At 39.4% G+C, this 23,032-nt stretch overlaps 1 long non-coding RNA gene across 2 annotated transcripts in view; it reads left to right on the top strand.

Annotated features, from left to right (window-relative positions):
* The window catches only part of LOC125459046 (uncharacterized), a 71,263-nt gene extending 48,930 nt beyond the window's left edge, over nt 1-22,333 (top strand). The window contains exons 1-3 of one of the 2 annotated variants that reach the window (XR_007248945.2): nt 16,163-16,622; nt 17,256-17,454; nt 21,957-22,333. This is a non-coding gene — a long non-coding RNA (uncharacterized LOC125459046). Of the gene's footprint in view, nt 1-16,162; nt 16,623-17,255; nt 17,455-21,956 lie in introns of those variants that run through there. The other variant, XR_009446691.1, reaches the window with a different exon arrangement.
* The last annotated feature ends 699 nt before the right edge of the window (nt 22,334-23,032 follow it).

The following is a 23,032-nucleotide window of genomic DNA, read 5'->3' as shown; positions in this document are numbered from 1 at the left end:
TCAACAACAAAACAAAGCAGTGCATATACAAGCCTCTCAATGTGAGGAGTAAATCAAAAGCATTTGCCATGCAAACTGGATGCTCTTCCCTTTAAATATCGCTTGTCATTGTGTGGAGTGAATGGAGGGCAGCGTGTGGCCGAATGAGTTTGAACATGTCCAGTTAAGGGTGACAGGGGCAGTCACTCAGTCGACCTGAACAGACCATTTTGGAACTTCAAATTGGCCTGAACATCTCACTTATCATTAAAGCTTTCTTTGCAGTACCAGCACAAACATGGTATGCCAGGTTTGCCATCTTCTCTTCATGGGGCACCAAGCATGAGACTCAAGTGAAGCCTACCATTTTATTCCTTCAAGGCTTCCTTTGTGTTGGCATCAGTTGTGCTACAGAGCCCAATTTCATCGACTCAGACTCAAACAGTATGGAGTGCCTAGAATAACAATGAAAAAATTCTTTGATCTTGTGTCTGGTAAAGAATAGCTACTTGATGTGTTAAGTAAAACATCCAGGCGTCAACAGGTGTGTGTTTTTTTAATAAATCATTAGACATAATAATATTTGTGATTCCCCATAGGCGAAAGAATCACAAGATTGTCATCTGTTAAAAAAGATAGTTTGGAAATGTAAAGGCCTTTCACAAGAAAGATGTCATCACCCTCGTCATGCCTTATTTTTGGGTAGCAAATATGTGACTGCAGTTTGGCATAAAATGCACCAATTTCAATAACCGTGGAATTCAAATACTGTTCCAGTGTTTGAGGCAAGCTGTTTAATTCACTGTCAAATTGGCTGAATAAATTTTGGTTAATGGTTTCTTGGAATTAATCATGAATGTTAATCCTGTCAAAGTTTGTCTGGAAATTCAATGGAAGAGGAAAATATGAGATAGCAAGTGCATCTTTTGCCACTGGAGAGAAACCCCACTGGGTCCTGGAAAAGGGAGTATTCTAAGGACTCAAAGTTACTGTTGGAGAGTCACAGATTGATGAAAGGACTAGACTACTTTCCCAAGTTGAGCAAGTATTAGAGCCTTTGAGTGAGTAAATCAACACTGTGTGTTATTCAAAAAGGATACAAATTAGGAGTAGATGTAGGCCCTTTGGCCCTCCAATCAAAAAGGTCACGGCCAGTTTGACTGCAGCCTCAACTTCTCTTTCCCACTGACCCTAATAGTCTTTAAGTTCCTTGTTAATCAAAAATCTGTGTATCTCTTAGGAAGGGTCACTGGACCCAAAACTTTAACTCTGATATCTCTTCACAGTTGCTGCTAGACCTGCTGACCTTTTCCAGCAATTACTGTTTTTGTTTCTGATTTACAGCAACCACAGTTCTTTCAGTTTTTTTATCTGTCTATCTCAGCCTTAAAGCATTCAATAGCCCAGCATCTGTTCTTCTCTTTAGAAGAGAATTCCACATACTTACAATTCTCTGCAAGAAATAATCTTTGCATCTCTACCTTAAATGGGAGATATTTTTAAACAATGTCATATGCATCCAGTCTGTTCCACAAAGGGAAACATCTTTCCAACATTTCCCCTGTCAGATCCATTAAGGCTCCTATGTGTTTCAATAAGTTCACTTCTCATTCTTCTGAACTCTAATGGACAGGTCCAACCTGCCTATCGTTCCTCACAAAATAACATCCTCATCTTAGAGATCAGTCAAGTGGACCTTCTCAATATTACTTCAGATGTAATAACCTCATTTTTAAAAAAAGACCAAAACTGCACTACATGTATTCTCATCAAAGCTCTGTACAATGTAACAGAACTTCTGTATTTATATAACCCATTCCCTGACAATAAATGACAGCATTCTATTTGATTCCTACACATGACTGTACCTCCATCGCAACACTGTGTGGTTCATGTACCCAGACACCCAGGTCCCTCTGTACATCGGAGTTTTGCAACCTTCCTCCATTTAAAATTAGAGATAACACAGTGTGGAGCTGGAGGAGCACAACAGGCCAGGCAGCATTAGAGGAACAGGAAAATTGACGTTTCAGGTCAGGACCCTTCTTCAGAAAATTATTTTATCATTTAAAATTATACTGCTTTTCTATTCTTCCTGTCAAAACAGATAAATGATCATCTTCCTCCATAATACTCTATCACAGTTTATTTAACCAATTGATATCATTTTGAAGATTCCTAATGTCTTTACTTATTCTCCGAACTATCTTTGTGTTATCAGCAAATTTAGTAATGAGTCATTGAGTCCCTTCATCAAAATCATCGATTTGGCTTCTAAATAGTTGAAGCCCCAGCACTTATCCCTGTGGTCCTCGTTACATCTTATCAATTCAAAAATGACCCTTTTATGTCTGTTTTTTATTTCTTGTTACTTCATCAATCCTCTCTCCATGCTAAAATATTGCCCCCAGTTGATTATAGGTCTAAACACGTTAAAAGAGTTAATACTAAGGAATGTCATGAGCACCACCCAAGTCATATGGGCCTGTGGGCAGATTAGCATGGAATTTCTAAGGAGTGAAACCTAACATCAGGTCTTCCTCAAAGTCTCTGTAACTAGTTGCATACGTGCGATAAACTATACCTTTTAACAACAAGAGACTCTAAGTTAGAGTAGGATGTGTGGTTTCCCTCTCCCACACTAGACCAGTCTCTGTAGTTTCCTTTGGTTAAACAGAATGGTGGCAACAACCTTCATCATGAGCAGCTGCTCATACAGTGTAGTGTGCTGGCACCACCCCATTCAACACCTGCTATAACATTGACTTCTGTTTTGTTTGGCAACCTTTGATGTGGTCTATAGTCTGAAACGCCTTCAGGAAATGGAAGTACACCAAATCCACAGGTTCCTTTTTGTTCACATTGGTTGCTACTTCACGTCCCAAAAAAACAGTCAAGTGCAATTTCCCTTTCACAACACCTTGCTGATTCAGCCCAATTGCATTAAGATTTTCTATGTTTTCTGCTGCAACATCCTTAATCACACAATCAAGTGGGATATTTATAATTCCTTTATTGCTCTAGAATTGTGTGATCATTAATGTGTTATTGAATTCTGTAATTTGTAAACAAAAGGTAATTAGGATCAAATATGGCTTCTTGGATGGTAGCCAGGGTATTGCATTCCTCTTCTTAGATGTAAACCTAACAGTCATACAGTGATTTAAGATATGCCTTCTTAAAGCTATGTGTCATCATATAATGCACGGAGTTCATGTCACTTCTGTATTTGATCATGGTCGGTTGTGGCTCAAGAGGCTAATTCATGAATGACTTTCCCATCCACAGCTGGCACTTTGGCCTAAGTCTGACTGACTTTATTTTTCCTTTTGTGAGGCTTTCTTTTCTTCCATCTAGTCACTTTCTTTTGCACATCCTTCCCCAATGTTTGTCTGAAGGTACTCTGGTCATCAGTAAGGGTTTCTTATGTATGAACTTTGATTCCAGTCAACGGAAAGTCTCACTTGTAGAAATTCATGTATCACAGCCATGGGCAACCTGCTGTTCTCATTATTATGGAGAGGAAGTCAAACCCTTTTGATAATTAAAACTGAAACACACAGAGAAGATTGCCTTGCTTCGAAATCTGCTAAAAGAAATGGGAAAAATTGTATAACCTGCCTTTCACCTTCCAAGCTGTTATAAAGGAGAGGTTAAATGAAATCTTTTCACTCACTCTATAATCAACAAGTAACAAATTATTTATCTAACTCTAACAGTGTTTTTCTTAACTGAGCTATTAACAAATTGAACAATTCCCCCTTAACTACTAGTTATTCCCAAACTGAAACAAAATTCTAATGGTATGCTGCTCCAATAGATACAAGTGCCATTTATAGAAACTAAAGTAATAGGAAAAATAAATTAAAACTTCGACTCTCTAAACCATAGTCAGGATTCATCTTCTGGAATGTTTCGTGCCTTTTCCACCATTCTTCAGTCTAGAATTCCTTCTTCATTAAATTCCTATGTCAGGAATAATAGCTGAGAATGCCTTGGTACCTTTTAGATGGTGCTTAATCAGGGTGCTTAAAGATTTCTGTTACAGCCAGAGTTTGACTCTTTCAATGGCAGTTCACTCTCACCCTGATTGTCAAAAATCCTCTTCTTAGGTACCCTTGATGACCTGTCAATTTTCTTATAACAGGATTGGTCCTAGGTCATCAACACCCTCAAATTTAAATTTAATTGGTTTTCAGTCTCTAAGTGCCTGGTTTAAGTTAATTGGCTGATGATATTCATTCTGGATGCCTTAACACTAAAACAAGCCCGGTTGACAATCACATAAGTCTATTGATACATATGTTTCAATTTCAGAACTGTTTGTGCATGAGACGTTTTTTCATCAAACTTAGAAATTCACATCACCTCTTAAAGGGACCACACATTCTTTCCTCTCTCATTTTTACAAACAAATTCTAGCATTCTACTTTCTAAGTCACAAGTACTCTACCCAACTTCACAACACTCAAACATCAATACACTAACTTCAACTTCAAAAAGCTGTTCTTATATTAGTAGTTGATTGAAACTGAGTTATGGGTTTGGGTTTATAGTCCAGTATGCAGTTTACCACCAATGGAGCATTGATTTGTATTGCTTATACATTATGTACAAGTACAGATTCTTATAGGTACTGCTTCTTATTAATTCACTGGAAAGATTATATAAACAATCAAAGGAGGAGTCTTGTAAATGATTATCTTTAATCTGTGCACTGAAGATATTAGTCAAATCATCAAAATGTAGAGGTTGAAGCTTAATGCTGGGCTGGGTCTACTCTTTAACGTATTGTCTTGTATCTCTCAGCCATCACCTTGTCAACTCTGAGAGCTGGCTCCCAGGAAGCCAGAATAGATTCAAATACTGTGCGCAAGTAAATAAAGGATGATTTGGTGACTGGATACTGGCCATGAGAGAAAAAATAGCTTCTGAAGAAATTTGCTTACAACAGTTGTCTTTGAGTAGGGGTAAGCATTTCTGGCACCGTTCTGTTATTTCAGAAGCTTGACTCACTTGATCTTGCTGTCTAAGACTGGGCCCAGTATGTGGAAAGGGTGTGCAATTTTTTCAGGCAAATGACTTTGGGCAGATGAAAAGCAATGAACATTCTTCTGACAGCTTGTGGACCCACTAGTTTTTTTGTCTATTAGGAACCTATGTTTCCTGAGGCACCAGATACTGAAAATTTTCTGGACTCAGTGCACCAGATCACTGTAAAGATAATATTTAATTATGGGGACCAAGAGTGATTGTTCTGAGCAAAGGCCACCACCAGATACTTCTGAACTCAACCAGAGTCATTCATGGGTGCCCAAAATGAAGATGTTGGTGAGAAGCTATATCTGGTGGTCAGGATTGAATGTAGGCATAGCTGTGCTGGTAGGGTAATGCCCAGAGTTTCAACAAGGACAAAAGGTACCACCAGCAGCTCTCCCACACTTGTGATAATGACTGGGTAAACCCTGCACTCAGTTACACATTGATGATATGGGTCCTTTCATGGGTTCAATGTTCTTAGTCATTGTGGATGCCCACTCAAAGTGATTTGACATGCATAGAGTTCATTTATCACACATAATGACAATGATAGGAAGGCTACAAGCATCTTTTGCAATGTGTAGACTTTCAGAAGTGTTGGTCACAGCCAACAGGTCATCATTTACCAGTAGGCAATTTAAGTATTTCTGAAAGTTGAATGGTATTCGCCAATATAGACAGCTCCAAACCAGCCATTGTCCAATGGTCTGGCAAAAAAATGTCCAAGCTTTGAAGGCAGAGTTCAGCAAACAGTCTACAGCTTCGCTGGATGCTAAACCATCCCAGCTCCTATTTTATTATCAGACCACCGCACATGAACTCTAGGGATAGCTCTAGCAGAGTTGCTAATGGGGAAGAAGACTTTGCATCAGGTTAAATCTGCTTTTCCCAGACCTGGGGGTTGTGGGGAATGCTGAATGCTACTGTCAGACAAAAGACTCCTGCAAGTGAGAGAGACAGTTTACTTCAGGGAATGAAGTTTTGTATGATCCTGCATGGGTAAGAGGCATGGTTGATGCAAGTTCAGGTCCTATGATGTATAAAGTTCAGGGAGGTGAGGCGGTCCTGAACAAGCACGTGGGCCATGTGAAAGCTGCAAACCTGCAAATGAACAGGAGTATGACATACTCAGCCCCTCAGAACAGCTGGAAAGCCTATCAGAAACCATGGGCTTTGCCCCTCCATCTAGCTTTAAAGGAAGCTTAGTCTGAGATGGGCATGGCAGGTGTCACAGCATTGACACATTTACTGCCTGAAGGAGAGGATGAATTTCTTCTGAGATGCTCAGGGGCAAGAGGCAGGCTACTACATATTTTGTTGTAGTCTGGTACATGCTATGTTTTTCTGAAGCTGAGGCAGAGGAACTAGACCCTGTGTGAAAACGCCTAGAAGAGGCCTCAAGAATAAGAACAGGCCTATGTCCCTGGGCTCAAAGGGGGAGCCTGTAACAAGTCAGCCAGATGGAGGTCATAAAATGAGTTCCTTGTTTGGGGCTGTTACCTGGTCCAATCAGGGAGCCCTAGCTGACTGATATAAACAGGATTGTCAGAGGTTCTGTTCATTCAGAGCTAGCTCTGAGGGAGCTTGACCAGTGTCAAGTACTATGCACAAGTACATAAAGGGTGACTTGGTGATGGGATACTAGCCTCTGGAGCTATTTTAATACGATTTTACTTTGTCAGGCAAGGAACTGAGAAGACCTCAGACAGTATCTCAAACACGCCAACAGTTAAAATAAGAAATTGAAAGTGTTTTCCCAGAAAGGCAGTTGGTGCCAATTTAGTGACCTTTGGACATTTTCCTTCCCATACAACGACAAGTAAGTCCAGAATGCAGCATTATATCTATTAGCAACATGCAATTTCGGAGAATCCAAACTTACAAATAGCAAGGCTCTTGTGATCCTAACAGTAATGTTTTGGTTTGGATGTGCAATGAACATTTTTTAAAGATAGCAGGTGTAATATAGACCTATACCGACAGCACAAAGCTGGTTTATGGGATTGGGAGCTCATTTGTACTGTGTGGATTTTATTTCCCAGTGAATCAGAAAATATTTATTTTTCAATCAAGTAAAACAGCAGTGAGACTAGAAAGCAATTCTCAAAAAACAGCTGAATTATTGTTGTATGAACTTCAGTGAGTAGATAAGTGAAAATTATCTGCTGATTTAAAATGAACCAGTTTACTCGATGGTCTACACCAGCTTCACGCTTGGGATCTTGATATATTTCGAAAGCAATATTATTAAGAACATAGGAAGTCTATTTTGTCATAATTTCAGGTAGTGCTGGTAAATGCTAATGTGATAATTTCTTTACTGTAGGTATAAGAGGAAAGATATCTTGCTACAATTGTATAGAGCCTTGATGAGACTGTGTGTGGAGTATTGTGTACAATTTTAGTCGCTTTACCAAAGGAAGGTTATGGTTGCCATATTGGGAGAGTCACTAGACTAATACATTGGACAGTGGCACTATCTTATGAGAGACTGAGAAGCTTACCAGTCAGCACTGATTGGCCCACAATTCAGTGAGCTTTCTCAGTAGTGGAGACTGTGGTTTGGTCAACACAGTCCAAACTGTATTCCTTAGAGTTTGGAATAATTAGAGATGATTTCATTGAAACTTACAAGGTTCTTAAAGGGTTAGAAAAGAATGTAGAAAGGATGCTTCCCCTTGCTAGAGAGGTGTCAGGAACCAGGGAACACAATCTCCCGGTGAAGAGTGAGCCACTTAGAACTGAGATGAGGACAGAATCTCTTCATTCAAAGAATAGTGAATCTTTGGTAATTTTTAAGCCCCCAGAAAGCTGTGAAAGGACAGTGGTTGAATATGTTCAAGACAGAAGTCAATACTTTACTAGATCTTAATACCTTTGAGGGATATGTGGATGGAATGAGAAAATGGGATTGAGGTAAATGATTATCCATGAACTGGAAAAAGGAGCAGAATCAAAGGTCTATATGGTCTATTTTTGTTCCTACCTTTCTATGGCAGCAGTATTTCCTCTATCTTACTATTAGAGCATATGTATTAAGTGTTGACCAAATCACAGTCTCCACTACTGAGAATACTCACTGAATTGTGGGCCAATCAGTGCTGACTGGTAAGCTTCTCAGTAAATCATAAGCCACAGCAGTGGTATTCCAATTCACCAGATTCTAGATCCTGCAGGCAGTCACGTTAAGGTCTGCTCTTTAGCGGATCCTAAGATGAGAAGCCAAATCTTCTTTTGCTTTTCATGGGATGGGGTGGGACGGGAGAAGGGGCATCTGAGGGGCGAAAGTGCCGGTTTCCATATGCTGACTCTTTGCCTTTCATCGTGTAGATATTTCCATTCTCTGGAGTTGAGATGGCGAGAAGCGAAGGTAATTGAGTAAGTTGGCCCTGGAGAGAAACTTGCTTCCGTTTCATCACTTTGTATCAATTGAGTTCTGGGTGAGATTGGTTCAGTGAGGAATGTCTTGAGCTACTGCCAATTAAGCTCTTCCTGTGGTCAATTAGTAGCCACTTTACAGCCTTAACTGTGAGCCTCCCAAAAATTTGCCAGCCCAGCAGTTGAGAAAAGTGATGGTTTCTCGTCGCAGAACCAGGATGAATTGCCTTCTTGGTTAGAGGGGAAGCCTCAAATTACCCTAAAATGGGGTCGACTGGAGGCACAAATAAGGGCAATGGGGTCATTTATAAAGGCCACCCCCTTGCCCTTACCTCCAACACTATCCCTTAAGAAACAAAAGAACAAGTTTTATTTTCTGGCAATTGGATCTCCTGAAGAGTAGACCTTGACAAACAGCCTTCGGGACTGAAGCTGATAGCTTCCAGGGAACTGGGATACCACTAACAAGGCACGCAACAACACTCACTAATCAGTACCTTATAAGCCCATTGGTGAACTATTGGTCAGGTTTCTAAGCAGTGTAGTTGCTGTTCCACCTCCACACTTTGTCTCAGAAAGGGAAGCAGCCTTCATTACTATTTTCACTGGTTTGTTCTCCTCTTGATTGCCTCTGACATGACAAAGTTGTTTCTTCTTTTGGAAGGAAGTGCCCCTTTCACTATGTAATAAACTTTCTCCCTTTTCCTATGCTGCCTTGTCAGTTTTCGCACCATAATTATTTTGATCCACATATTACTGGTGCACATTGAGCTGTTGTTGAATGCAAAGGCTTGTGGCCATATGTGGGAAAGACATGAAGTTGTCCAGAAGGGAAACCCAGCAAAACTTGTCAATATACAGCAACACAGCTAAAGATTAAAAAACAAGCAATGTTGGATTGGTAAAGACCTGTCCCATATAAATATGATGTCATACCCATCACAATGTACACCTCATTTCCTGCAAAACATGTAGTCACCATGGAGAAGTCTTGAAACAGGTTAAAGATATAGGCAAGTTGGCAAAATACAATCTGGAAAATTTATCTTCCCATGGCAATCAAGCTTGAAGCAGAAAACCATTCCAGTCCTAATGTTAAAACAGTACTTGCCTCTTCCCAGAGATTATCCCCAACATAACCCAAAACAGATTGACTCTCACTTGATGAGATTCATGGCATAAGCCAGCATACCGTTCCATGGGGTCAGTGGAGGACTTTAGATTAGGTGCAAGCAGAAACTTTAAATCTAAAGGTCAGAAAATAACTACAGGCATCAGTCAGTATTGGCTCCATTTGTGACATTAAAAATAGACACTAAAATGATATATGAGGGTGAAATGTAAAAAAAGTTCAACCTGGTAACATTTATTTCACTTTGGCCCTCATACTACTTTGGCACTCAGTGGTGCAGTTTAATATCCTGTAATTAGTAGAGGAGCCTTTTATGAGTACACAGAAGTCTAAGCATACTCGCTGGGAGATAAAATTAGAGTTAATTTATGCAGGGTACATATCCTTGTGGTTTTAGAAGAGATGTGCATGTACTAATAGAAATTCTAACGGTGGTTAAAAAAGGTTAATGATTTACTGGTCATTAGAGAAATACACACTTGTTGTAAGATGCGTACAATATTTTAATCATATATTCACTGTTTTGTTCCCTTGGCATAAGTCATTTGCCCTCACCCGAAAGAGTTGTGTCTTGCTTTGATGTGTTTCCATGTGTATTGGAAAGTTTCAATTTGAACTCCCTTTGGAAATGCGAGTTCAGTTATTGATCAGCTGTTTGACAATGAGAATGTTCTAATCCAATTTTTAGATACCAATTGATTTGCTTTGTGAGATTTAATCAGGTGGCCATGCTCCAAATCACTTTCCTCCTCTCTCAGTCCAGCAGTTCAAAAGACAGCTGTTGTTGGACATTTTCTGCTCTAACTATAATTAACTAACTCCAGATAGAAAGGGGAAGGACGAATTTATTATGTCAATTCTGTCAGTTCAATCATTTGGAAAATGTATTGTCATTCATCTCAAATGTTTCATCCAATTATGCCATCATATAAATGTCCTCTATGCTATTTTTTAGTAAGACAAATCAGAAAATGTGAAGTTTATCACTCAAGCTATTTCAGTTCAAATCAGGAGACTATAAGGCATTGGAGCAGAAGTAGACCACCGTTCTTTGAGATCATTGCTGATCTGATAATTCTCAACTCCATTTTCCTATCTCTCCCTGTAACCCTTGATCCCTTACCAGTTAAAAATCTGTCTTTCACAGCCTTGAATATAATTAACAGCCCACTCCCAATAGGTCTTTGTGATATAGAATTTCAAAAATTTATTTTATTCAGACAGAGGAAATTCATCCTGGCATGTGTCCTTAAACGATTCACTCTCAGGTTATGTGCTGTGGTTGTAGACTGTCCCACAAGGGGCAACAGCCTCTCCACATCTAACCTATCAACATTCCCTACCAATCTCATGTTTTAATAAAGTTGTCTCTCATTCTTGTTAACTCCAATGAGTACAGGCTCAACTTATTTACAAGTTAATTATTAAACATCTTCATTGAAGCCAAATGCCACTAGTTTAAAATCCAAACTTTAAAATTGTATTAAAAATACATAAATCAGTCTTTACTTCACAGCCCAACCTTGATCCCTGGTAGCACTCCATGAGTTACAAATCGTCATCCTAAAAATGCCTCCCTTATCACAGTTCTCTGTCTTCTAATTGTTAACTAATCCTCTATCAATGTTGCCTAAAACATTAGGGTTCTTTTTTTTATTAAGTATTTTATTATGTGCTGTACCTCACTGCCTCTTGATAAACCAAATATATTTAAATATAAACTACAATATATATTCTTTAGCTATTACCCTGTTATCTCCTCAAAGAATTCCAATAAACTTGTTAGGTATTATTTCCTCTTCATGGACAAGCCTACTCTATTTAATTATATGCTGCAGTTCTAAATGCTCGAATAGTGCATCCTTCATAATAAACTCTAACATTTCCCTATGACAGATATTAAACCAATTATTCATTTGATACCTAATTAAGGTATTTTTCCCTTTTGAATAAGCATATTACATGTGTCAAAGTCTTATAAGGGCATAAATGAGAGGGGCTGTGGTGAGAAATGTGACAGAATTAGATGAGATTTCCAGTGAGGCCTATCTCAACATCATGTGCAGCTCACTGCATCTTTTAAGCCAATTCCACAAAGCAAGGTGAGATTCTTGCTAGGGAAGGGGTGAATTGCCTATTAAGAGGGATTGAGTTTTTAAATGACATCAGTAATTACATATCTCACCATAATAATATTGTACAGACCATGTATTTTTATCTTTCTGTTCTTTTCTTTGTCAAAAGCAAAGGATTGTTTTGAAAACCCAGATTATCGAAAAATTGCTTAAAAGCAGGTAAGTCCTGGATGGAGCCCTGGGCTGATCGAGCCAGGTGTCTGTGTACCAATGAGGATTCAGCCAGCAACAAGTAGCTGATTCATCTGTGAGTGAGTAACTAGTTATTGATGACAACAGCCTCCTGACGACCAACAGTTATATGTTTGGCTCCCAGGTAACTGAACACCTTGGAGATGTGAATTTTCAGGTTAAGTTATTGGATCCCTGCATGTTCAGGAGCTGATTATTTTCTCTAAAGTAAAAATCACCTTAAGTCTGAAGAAAGCCAGTTTACTTTTTCCTTCAGCAACCTCTGTAAGCTGTGGCTGTTAATCAGTAAGCCAGAAACTTTATAAATGTGACCCAGTCATTCTGTGCCTTCTACAAACATGTGAAAGCACTTGGAGAAGGAGAATCAAGGAGCAGTACCAGCTAAACCATGTGAAGAGCAAGCATTGAATTGCCTTCCCAGTCTCTCCCGCCTCTCATGACACATATTTTTCCCCATCTGTTTTGTATGTGTAAACAGAGAATATGTATAAACCAGAGCACTGTAACAGAGCTATACGAATGTCTGGAGTAGGACATAAGGGATACAGCAGTGGGAGGCTGGTGGCAGTGAAGGTAACAGATGATTTGAACTGTTGAGTGGCTCCTTCTAGGGAGTGACAGGTGACCTGTGTGGGATCTCAGTCAGCACCCACAAATACGTCAGGACAGTTACCAATGTTATAGAATAGCCTTTATAATAGGATGGCCTTTATTGTCAAGTGAGAGCAGTTAAAGCTTTGTAATGTTGCCTTTTGGTGCAATCTTAAGTTCAGGAGACCTAGATAGAGACACTTCAAGTGTTGTTACTGAATTGAAATCATGTAAAAACAGACTAGCATGGGAATAGAGAGCTTAAGTAGTCCAGAATGAGAATAAATATGTCTTCAACGTACTCAGGTTATAGTCCTGTTATCAGAGCCCTTGCTGCCTCAATATTCTGGGCTCTGTCCAGGGCTCACCTCCAGGCCCTGTCCCCCAACTGGCCTGGATTTGCTCTGCTCCCGCTTTGAGCTCTGGCCACAACTCACTTCCGGGGCCCAGCTCATGCTTGGTCTGCTCCCGCCCCAGCTGCAACTCATCTCCCGTGACAGGCTGATCTTGGACTCCATTCTCCATTCCCTCCAGGTAAGGTACTTCAAGAAGTTAAAATTTTGGGGTGGGGACAGTAAAACTGCATCAGTGGGGGTGGGGGGGGAGAAAGAGGGAAATGAGCTGGCAAGCTGAGGAGTCTTAGGCTGCCACCATCTTAACCATCTGTTCAAGACCACACCAGTTCCTACTGTTCCTCAGTGACAAGGTCAGTGCTGCAGCCCAGACAGTAGGAATCAGAAACTTGGTTGGCTTTCCCCAAGTGCTAGTACCAGTACTATGGCACTGATAGGGCTAAATCTCAACGCTGTGGAATTCACCAAGAAGCGAGTTATTTTATTCAACCAATATCTAGAGAATTTGTGATTGCTGTTACCACTGGGTGTGCCTACTACCCTAGCAGGTTCCATGACTCTTAAATCTCAGGGCATTCTTCCACACCAGGTGCATTTGAGTCTGGGTGCCTTGAGGCTTGTTACTAAGGGACAAGAACTGCCCAGAGTGGTAATGACTGATGACACAATCCTCGGACTGATATGGAGGGTAGATACAGTGCTGTCAGTGCTTCAACCAAGGCCATGGTGGAGCAGCTGATGAGCTATTGAAGATACAGTTCTACCACATGGTCCAGTTTTAGATTGGCTTTCCAGTATAGTCCAGAACATTATCATTCCCAGCCTTGCAGAACTGGTGCACCACAAGACTGTGGTGGGTGCTAGGGAGCACAGGGGATGCGAGGACACATCCATGGAGGAGGATGAAGACTTTAATGAGCAAGGCCCCCTTGTGCATTGTGCACAACAGTATTCAGCTGCATTGGGGGCTACAAGTCAGACAGGACCTGATTGACTCCTGGTTCTAGAGGGGAGAGCTGTGTGCAGAAGTCAACCATAGAATGTAAAATAGTCCCGGATCATCATGGCAGATTTGTTTGCATTGTGGGGAAAACTGCAGTCCCTATTGTTTTATTTGTGTTCACATTTGCTGGCTTTAAAAAACCGCCTATTGCAATGTTCCCTTACTGAATAGTGGCAAGACGCAGGTCTGTATTGGGCATTGAGGACAGTAGTGACTTAGAAGGTGTTTTAGACAGGAGGTCGGTTAGCAGTGTAGCTTGGTTGTTTAATAAAGGCTAACGTAAGAAAATAGACTTATACATTCAAGGGAGAGTCAATCTATGTGCCATAGGCAATGTGGCTTTGGTGTGCCATTACATTGCTGGTGAGCAGCAACATCAGGTTGCCAACTCTTTGCCAGGTGCACAGTGGGATGCCAATGTTTTGGCAGAAAACCAATAAGTGGTGAGGTTTATTTTGTAAACAGTGCATGGTAAAATGGGGCTAGAATTCGCTGTGGGGGGTGTGGGTCACCGTAGGCGCAAGATAAGTAGTTAATAATGTGATAACAAGGTATAGAGCTAGATGAACACTGCAGGCCAAGCAGCATCAGAGGAGCAGGAAGGCTGACGTTTAAGGTCTAGACCCTTCTTCAGTTAATGAAGTGTGTTTTGTAAGTTATAGCAAGAGAATTTGCTAGGCCTCATTGGCGTGAAACTCTCCAGAAAAACTCAACCAAACTGACACTTAGCAAAACAAAGGAGATTCAGTCCATTAGCAGTTTTCTGATCCGCTGCAACCCCTCCAGAGTTTAAGGATTACTGCCAGTGCATCCACTATCTCTATACTTCCCCTTACTATCCTAAGATGTGACCCACCTGGTCCAGGCAATAAGGCCTTTAGCCCAAAGCATTTTCCTAGTAATTTCTCTCTAGTGATAGTTATTATGTTTATTTCCTCCTGTCCTTTTTACACCTTGATTTAATGTTTTTGAAAGCTACTAATACCCAACCATAAGAATTTTTTGGTACCTCATTCTCATACTTAATACATACATCAAGATTATCCTAGTGCTAACATCACCATTAAACTGATCATACAAGAAAACTCCCACAAGAAAATTAAATAAGACACCAAGTTTTTGTATGTGCTTAAGTGGCAATGTATCTCCTTTAGAGATAAAACCTGCTCTCTGAATTCCTTTGTGCTACAGGTTTGAGAGATTACCTGTTTACTTGCCATACTATAATGTAAACATATGAAGAGAAACTAACACCATTGAATGAATTTAGGGTGATGCATCAAAATAAGCCACATTTTAACCATAATCAGCTTGATTTGTCAAAGAACTTGGTGTTTTTGCCCTTATTGAGGGAGAGGAAGTCTTTACAAGATTACCTGTTTGGTAATAGAAAAAGTAGCTGATATGAACAAAAGTAAAACGTAGTCATGTTTACTGTATTTATTTCAAACACCAAAAGAAGTTAAATTAAGGTACTAACGAAGTAATACTATTGATTACAGATGTAGCAATCACTTTTTAGCATTTTAAAATACTATAGCTACTCGGTCGTGATGGCACTATAGATGTTTGCACTTTGAATTCAGTATTCATTCTGGAGTCTATCGATTGATGCAACTAAGTTGACCATCTGTTCCATGCTAATCCCCTCCTACGGAAAGAAGAGGCAGGCCCAATTGATCAATGGCTGCTTCATGAGATTGAAAAACAGATCATTAAAGCTACCAGCTCATTCTAAATTGCACCTATTTTTACTCCTTTAGCATTAGTGACTGGACAGACTTCAAAGAGTTAACAACTTTTGAATGGAAGGATTGAGGGGGAGGTCTACCTGACCAAAGCATTGTGGCAACAAGCCAGTGAATTTGTTGTGAAATACAGCCAAGTTTCAATGGTAGCTTGTACTGTTGGGGAACAATCATGTGTTATTAAGGTAGTGTGTACCAACTGGTCATTTATGACTGTGTGATGCTTTCAAATTATATTTATCTTGTTTAGGAGATAAATTTATTTTAATGATGTTTCATGGGTAGTTAGAATTATTGCCTCTTTCTGCCATTTATGTTTGTCCGCATCCAAAGCAACCCTCAAATACTATATCCACGTACTTTTTTAATGCTGCTCAATCCTTAGGCAGATAAATAACAAGCAAACAATATTGATATAAAGCATTCAGCCCTGTTCCTGAAGAACATTTAGATTACTACATGTAAGGAAATTATTAGTTCTCCTTATTGTATAAAATAGAGACTATTCTTTGCCATAGCCTTCTGAAAACCATTAAACCTTTATCAGCATTATTAGTGGTATTAGCATTAGCCTTAAGCAACAGTTTATAAAGAACATGGTGATAATATCGGTAATGGGTTGGCATCAAAATCATTTTGCTTACACCTATCCTTTATAAGTTGCTGCAGTACCAAAGTGTCATTTAGTTGCCCTTTCACATACATTAATATTGCTGAAAACCAAAGCAGCCTTACTGATTTCATTTTATAACTGCTAAGGAATCCTTGCATCTGTTTGGCCTTTAGCAGGAAAAGAATGAGAGGTTAAAACGAGTTGGAAATAATATTTGATATAAGTGATAGACGTGATAATTCTGCACCACTTTCTTCTCTATGTATAAAATGGGAAACATTGCTCTGATCAAATTGCAGACTAAGATGGATGTAATTATTGTTGTGTTTGATCTTGGTGAAACGTATTGGTGAAATGTACTTATGAAACTTATTTGGCAAAATTTGCAGGACCAAGATGGTTGAAGATATTGCTAAAGGCCAATGATGAGAAACCTGAACAGAATGGTTGATATGAAAGTGAGAGCCAAAAGTTGACTTGCCTCATGAGTAAAAAGAAATGGAAAAGCAAGATTTCTTTGAATGTTAAAAAGTGGTGTTGAGATTAATTGCTTTTGAAATGAACTAAATGTCTGAACCAAGCAGTAGTTTACTTCAAACCAAATGCAATTTGCATTTATTTACTATTTTTGGAATTTATTTGCCCTACTGGATTCTTAACTGACAGATTATTTAATATTGCACACATTACTGCAGGATAAAGGAAAGAAAAAAATCAGTATTTTGTCAAATAAAAACCAGACAATGGTAACATATGTGAATAGAGTAAATTTGGTTTCACAAAATGTTGAGTTTCCAATATCTCCCTTAACACAGGTGACCTCAGTCCTTTCAGCCTTGGTCTCCTGCAATTTCTGGTGTGAAATCTTGTCAAATTCCACCTGTTCCTACTTCTCCCTACCCAATGTGAATGTGTATTAGTTGGTAGCATTTCTAATTGTGAATCACAATATTTTTGGTTCAAATAACACTCGAGCTTGATTACAAGTTCAAATTTGGTACACTTGGGTTATGGTGAAGGCGCATTGCAATGTTGCATCATTTTCAAGATCAGTTTTTTGCCAGTCCCTAATTGCCCTTTTTTTGCAATAGGTTTGAATGACTGAAAAGCCTCCTCCCATTCCAATGAAATAAAAGGAATGGACTAAAAGTGCTACAGGCATAGAGAAAATTAAGGAAAGCTTGTTCCCATCTTCCAGTGTTACTGAAAATGGATCCAATCATGCCAGGTTGGGAAGAATTGGAAAATACTACTAAAGCAAACAAATCTGCCAAACAGCAGGTAAAGCAGGTACGAAAGGTCGTTTCACATGGTTGCTGTAGAGAAGATCACAAAAGAATTGAAGATCGTGCAGAACAAAATACAGCATTGTTGTGTTTGCTCCTTCAGCAGTCAGTGTTCTGTAATGACAATTCTTTCTCAATATTCATTGGATTCAAGCAGGTGGTATTGCCCACAAATATCACCAAAAAAGTCAGCTTTGTTCTAATTGTGTTTTACAAGTACACAAGAGCTAAGCATTTGCTCGAACCAGATATGCATTACAAAGCAATCATTCTACTTTAGCACTTAACTGAAAATGATGATCTGAAATTAAGTCTACATTCTCCACAAGATTCTGCCCACCATCCAGCCAACTTATTCACCAATCTAGCTAACTGCTTGCCTCTCCAACTACTGCCTCACCATGATGCCATCTACCCCCTCACCTACTTTCCTCACCCCCCCATACCCCATTTACATTGGTCACCAACATTTATTCATTTAAGAATCATTGATTAACACTGAATGTTAAAATAAGAGAAACTAATTATACTTTAACTAATGATGTGCTTAAATATTTAAAAGAAATTTTAAGGTACTCCAAAAGAATAAATTTGAGTGTTATAAAAGAATTCTGAAAAGCTATGCATTATCTGAAAAGTATTTACAGAAGTTTATTTGACATTGCCTTAGTACCGATTTCTCTAACAGCAGCTGCAGTTAAAGGACATTGTCTCCTTCTCTTGCATTAGGAGGTGGGTGCATGGCTTCCCTTTCTCTGTTGTACACCAAGGCTCACTCAGCTCACTGTGACAGAGGCAATGGGAATGGCCGGTATTGGAAGACTGGTGGTAAAATGCATGAGCAGTTCAGTGGGCAGCTTTCCCTATCAGCTTTGGTTGGAACAGCTCCAACACCAGCAGATGTCCTGGTCTTTCCTGTCGGATCAAGTTTGCCCAGAAATACTTTTAAGATCAACTCTATTTGAAAGGAAATTTTTTTTGTACATCGGGAGCTCATAGAAAATTTCACCCATGGGAAGACTACCAGAATTGCATTTTGGGATAAAATGCAGTTGTGAGTTTTAAATAACTTACAAATTCAGGTCAAAAACTTCCCAAATCTCATTCAAGTGAAAACACAATTAAAGTCAAAGAGTCATACTGTTCAGAAATAGACCCTTTGGCCCAACCAGTCCATATTGAGCATAATACCAAACTAAACTAATCCCACCTGCCTATAAACTAAGGGTCTAGGCCCGAAACGTCAACCTTCCTGCTCCTCTGATGCTGCTTGGCCTGCTGTGTTCATCCAGCTTTACACTTTGTTACCTCAGATTCTCCAGCATCTGCAGTTTCTACTATTTCCTAAACTAATCCCACCTGCCTGCTCCTGGCCTGTATCCCTCCAAGCCTTTCCTATTCCTGTATTTTTGCAAATGTCTTTTAAATATTGTAAATGTACTTACTTCCACCACTTCGTTAGGAAGTTCATTCTACAAATGAACCACCCTCTGTGAAAAATTTATCTCTTGTGTCTATTCTCATCCCTCTCCTCAATGTGTCCCCTAGTCTTGAAATCCCCCATTTTAGGAAAAAAGCAATTACCATCAACTTTCAATATACACCTCATTATTTTATAAACTTCTATCAGGTCATCTCTTGTATGCTCCAGTGAAAAAAGTTCCAGCATATCCAGCCTTTCCTTATAACTAAAGCCTTCCATATCCAGAGACATCCTGGTAAATCTCTTGTGAACCTTCTCCAGCTTGACAATATCTTTCATATAACTGGATGAACAGAACCTGAGCACAGTATTCCAGAACAGGCTTCACCAATGCCCTGTGTAACCTCAGCACAAGGTCCCAACTCCTATACTCAAAAATCTGAGCAATGAAGGCAAATGCGTCAAATGCTTTTTTCACCATCCTGTTTATATGTGATGCAAACTTTAAAGAATTATGTACCTGCACCCCTAGTTCCCTCTGTTCTACAACACTACCTGAGGCCCTACCATTAATTGTAAAAGCCCTACCCATATTTCTTGTACCAAAATACAATATCTTTGATTTATCCAGATTGGGCTCCATCTACCATTTTCCAGCCCATTGACCCATTTGATCAAGATCCCTTTATAATCCTAGAAAACCTTCTTCTCTGCCTACAATGCCAACAACTTTGGTGTCATGCACAAACCTAGTAACCGTGCCTTCTAAATTCTCACCTAAATCACTTTATATAAATGAGGCTTAAGCTAGGAAGATGAAAAATCAGACAAGGTACTCATTTTGTTACCCAGAAATTCCCATTGGAATATGCATACGTTCAGACATTGAGTGAGCACAGGTCTGAATATATACAACTTTGCAACAGGCAAATACTAAGAATGGTAAACTTTGCATACAAAGGCAGACTATTTGGGCAAAGCACTGGAAGGTAGCTGATGCTAATGGGACCGTACTCCAACATGAATCACTCCAATCATCATGCAAGTGACAGAAGTTTAAATGAAAATTCTGATATGGAAAAACTCCAATTACAACTCTAGTATTGAAAGTATGGTGTTCTTGTTCATAGAATACCGACAGTGTGGAAGTAGACCCTTCAGCCCAACAAGTCCACACTGACTCTCTCAGCAGTCCACCCAGACCCATCCCCCTATAATCCACCTAATCTACACATCCCTGAGCACTACAGGCAATTTAGCATGGCTAATCCACCTAGCCTGCACATCTTTGGACTTGGGAGGAAACCAGAGCACTCAGAGGAAACTCACGCAGACACAGGGAGAATGTGCAAACTCCTGACAGGCAGTCACCCCCGGGTGTATTCAGACCTGGGTCCCTAACCACTGAGCTACCTGCTGTCCCCCTTGTTATGTATTGTCAAAATGGATATGATGAATTGCCATAAATCTCCAATCCATTTGACATTAAGCTTATTTGGTCATGTATGATTTAGCAAGGTCAAATAATTGTGATCTAAGACCAGAGCCATTGAGGTACCAGCAGAGGAGAGAAATATACTCATTAATGTCAAGTGTGGGATTAAATCAGTAAAGGGGCAGACTGAGGTGTAAACAACATAACAGTATATTTTGTATAACAATTTATAATTGGGATAAATTCAGAATCTAGCAAAGAGACAGAAAATATCTATGAGGTCAAACTAGTGAGGATCATAGGAGCTGACAAAAAGAGCTTCTCTAAATATCAAAAGGAAGATAGACGTCTTATGAACATAGGCCCCTCCGAATCTGAATCTGTGAAGGCAGTTATGGGGACCAAGAAAATGGCAGAAGAGTTAAACAATAATTTCTATCAGTCTTTACGGTGGAAGATACTTTGAACATCTCATTAATAATAAAGAATATTGGCAAGAATGAAGTACCACCACCATCACTAGAGAAGTAGCATTATACAAACTGATGTGACTAAAGACAGAGATGGCTCCTGGTCCTTATCACTCCCACCTTGGATCCTAAAAGATGTTGATGCAGGATGGTGGAACAATTCTGAGGTAGGATCACTGGACCCGAAACGTTAACTCTGTTTTGTTTTCTTTACAGATACTGCCAGACCTGTTGAGCTTTTCCAGCAACCCTGTTTGTTCCTGATTTACAGCATCTGCAGTTCTTTCAGTTTTTATTGTGAATACTGAGTGCAGTTTTAGTCTGATTATTTAAAGATGAATGTAAATGCGTTAGAGATTGTTCAGAAGAAGTCTACAAGATTGAACTCTGGAATGAATGGACTGCCCTTAGGATAGGTTGACCAAGCTAAGATTGTTTCCACTGGAGTTTAGAGGAGTGAGGGACAGCTTGATTGAAGTCTATTGGATCAATGGGGTGAAATTCTGTCAGTTTTATTTCAATGGAACTCGCTGTCTCTGAAGGCAGTGGAGGCAATGTTACTAATTTTATCAAGTCAAATGTAAGTAGATTCCTGTTAGGCAAGGGTATCAACAATTATTAGAGTCTTTAGAATTTACAAGACAATGAACTTATTGAATGGCAGAGAGGCTCAAAGGGGCTGTTTGGCATATTTCCACTCCTCTTTTATCCGTTCATCTGCAACAAGTTGCTAACATGCAATGAACCACTTCTGGTTTAATACAGGAGCCTCTTCTAGAATAGACCAGCAAGTGATTTTCCTTGACCACACTAGACAAAGGCCCCAGCACTGATCCCTGTGGACCACTAGTCACAGGCCTCTAGTCCAACCTTCAACCATCACCCGCTTCCTATCATCAAGCCAATTTTGAATCCAATTAACTAGCTCTCCCTGGATCCGATGTAACCTAACCTCCATGACTAACCTGCTGTGTGGAAACTTGACAAAAGCCTTACTAAAGTCCATATAGACAAGATTCACTGCCCTACCCTCATCTATTTTACTCCTTTCTCTAATCACTAAACTTTCCAGATAGTACACTTGAGTCTTCACACTGTGACATTCAGAAGTTAAGGCAAAAGGTTGAAATATATACTGAATTCTGAGCTTAACTTCTCAATGTGCTTTCTGCTTTCAGAGAACCAATTCTTGAAATATATTTCAACAGACGAGATTGAGCTGTCCGGAGGTGGTTCTCAAGGCGCAGAGAGTAGGCAGCGGATGAAATTTGAAAACAAGTCATGTCAAGTGAGAAATAGAAACAGCACTCCTTTTCGGGAATTGTTTCAAGAATTGATGTTCCTGCCATCTGGAGCTTACTTTTAAGGCAGCAGTGAGGAAGGGGCCATTAGTGCTGAACTCTCTATTAACATCTCTCTACCAGTGGATGGATTTAATTAAAAATTAAATGAGATAAACTGAGGACTCTTCAAATCTTGTGACTTCTTTTCTCCACACCCACTGTGGGCAAGGCCCTCAGCTGTCCCATTTATCTGTAAGTCAGATTCAAAACAAAATGCCTCAATACCTCCAACAATAGTTTGGCAGAAAAATAAAAAAAAGTAGAAAATGCAATGTAATTGAATGTAGAGATTAAGTAAGGTAATGAAAGGACAGCATTAACAATATTGTACTTCCATCTTTAATTCTTCGGGAGCTGCAGATCAAAGTTAATAAGATACCTATTTAATGCTTTTAGCCCTATGGCACAGGATCCACAATATAATTTTTTTTCTGGATATCATCCTGAAGTCCCCGCCAGAGGAAAAATGTATAGGAAAGAACAAACCCACACACCACATCTTGTTCTCAGATGACAGTTCATGTCATCGTCATTATACTTAATCTTTGAAGGATTAATCAAGAAAAATACTTGATCGAAACTGGTATGTTGTTATTTGAAAGAAAAATTGAACTTGCATGTGAACCATTCCTCATGAAAGTGTGACAAACGTCCAAACTATCAGCAGTATATGTTCAACAGCGGGTTTTTTTAATTGCCCTTGAAAGCAAATTTTTTTCTCAGAGTGGAGTCATGTTTCTTCAATGCTACTAAGATTTTCACATTTTATTTTTCTATTGTTTAACGATGCTAAATGCATTGTCTTCCTGTATGTTTATCTTGGTTATTGCTGTGTTGCTGCAGAGATTTTTTGGGGCAAGAAGGGGCAGGGAGAATGGGAGTATATCCATGCCTTAACTTTGATTTCTTTG

The sequence above is a fragment of the Stegostoma tigrinum genome, chromosome 15 (assembly GCF_030684315.1).
Source record: "Stegostoma tigrinum isolate sSteTig4 chromosome 15, sSteTig4.hap1, whole genome shotgun sequence".
Lineage (NCBI taxonomy): Eukaryota > Metazoa > Chordata > Chondrichthyes > Orectolobiformes > Stegostomatidae > Stegostoma > Stegostoma tigrinum.
This window is presented reverse-complemented; position numbering and strand designations above follow the sequence as displayed.